A 1,613-nucleotide genomic window follows, 5' to 3' on the forward strand; every position below is an offset into this window, starting at 1 on the left:
ATATGCTCATATTCAAGAACCGGACATCTAGAACCGATCAGGAGGTTCATGTTGCATGATGTGCATGATGGGCATACCGGAGGTGCATGATGGGCATACCGATTATATTGAAATAAAAAATTATAAAACAAAACCACATACCATTGGCACCCATGCCTGTTGAGCTGCTGTTGTCCATGATTAGTCAATGATTGGGTTGTGCATGGCAAAGGGTTTTATATGAGCAAGCCTAAAGAACTACGTCCCCCCTCCACACACACACAAACACAAACACACACACACACACACACACACACACACACACACACACACACACGGTAACACGCCCACAACACCTTCAACCACACCTGCGAATGCAATTGGAGACCACACATGCACACACGCTCATTGTTGTTGTACCAGAATTTTAAATTTAATATTGACACTTTCCTCTCTACCCCGATAACGAAACAAAAACAATCCCACGGTGAATCTTAACCTAACTAAAAATGGTAACTGATTGAACATTCTAAAGGCCAAAAGGTCAGACAGTTAAACATAGCAATGTCCTTGAGCAAGGCACTAAGCAGCAGAGCTGGAGTTGGTCCCTGGCAGCTGCCCGCTGCAGGGATCTCATGAACAATAAGTGCAATGTGCAACAACAGAACAATTTTCATTCTTTAATGACATGTTCGGTATAACCAGTTGCATCAATGTCTGTTGAGATGCTGTTGTCCATGATTAGTCAATGTTTGTTTGTCCAAGATAAAGTGTTTCTGCCTTGGACAAACCTCAAGAAATACGTGCCCCTCCAGACACACACACACACACACACACACACACACACACACACACACACACACACACACACACACACACACACACACACACACACACAGACACACACACACACACACACACACACACACACACACACACACACACACACACACACACACACACACACACACGGTAACACGCCCACAACACCTTCAACCACACCTGCGAATGCAATTGGAGACCACACATGCACACATGCTCATTGTTGTTGTACCAGAATTTCAAATTTAATTTTGACACTTTCCTCTCTACCCCGATAACGAAACCAAAACAATCCCACGGTGGATCTTAACCTAACTAAAAATGGTAACTGATTGAACATTCTAAAGGCCAAAAGGCACACACACACACAAACACACAAACACACACACACACACACACACACACACACAGACACACACACACACACACACACACACACACACACACACACACACACACACACACACACACACACACACACACAAACACACACACACCCTGTTGGTAGTTTACCCTACCAACAGGGGACTATCGGTTTTCATCGACCAAGTGTGGACCTCTATTTCTGGTCATTTAAAAAATGCAAAAACATAATACAGAGTTTAGTTTTAAGTTATTTTGTCATAATATAACTTCAAATGTGTTTTTTTGATTTCTTTTAAAGAAGTTGCCAAGAGGGGACTTGAATACTTAAGCGATATTTACATATCAAAGAGGGGACTCCATTCACTGCAGCAAGGGAGCTGTCTGTACCTATTGTTTCACTCAATGAGTGTTTGCCAACTGCAACTGTTGCTTCTGTCAATGTGTTT

The 1,613-nt window shown here is 42.8% G+C and overlaps 1 long non-coding RNA gene across 1 annotated transcript; it reads left to right on the forward strand.

Annotated features, from left to right (window-relative positions):
* The first annotated feature begins 279 nt into the window (after positions 1 to 279).
* Positions 280 to 1,383, forward strand: LOC115530663 (uncharacterized). Its single transcript, XR_003973758.1, has 2 exons — positions 280 to 317; positions 1,310 to 1,383. It is a non-coding gene; the product is annotated as an uncharacterized LOC115530663 (long non-coding RNA).
* Positions 1,384 to 1,613: the final 230 nt, after the last annotated feature.

The sequence above is a fragment of the Gadus morhua genome, chromosome 18, assembly GCF_902167405.1.
Source record: "Gadus morhua chromosome 18, gadMor3.0, whole genome shotgun sequence".
NCBI classification, from domain to species: domain Eukaryota; kingdom Metazoa; phylum Chordata; class Actinopteri; order Gadiformes; family Gadidae; genus Gadus; species Gadus morhua.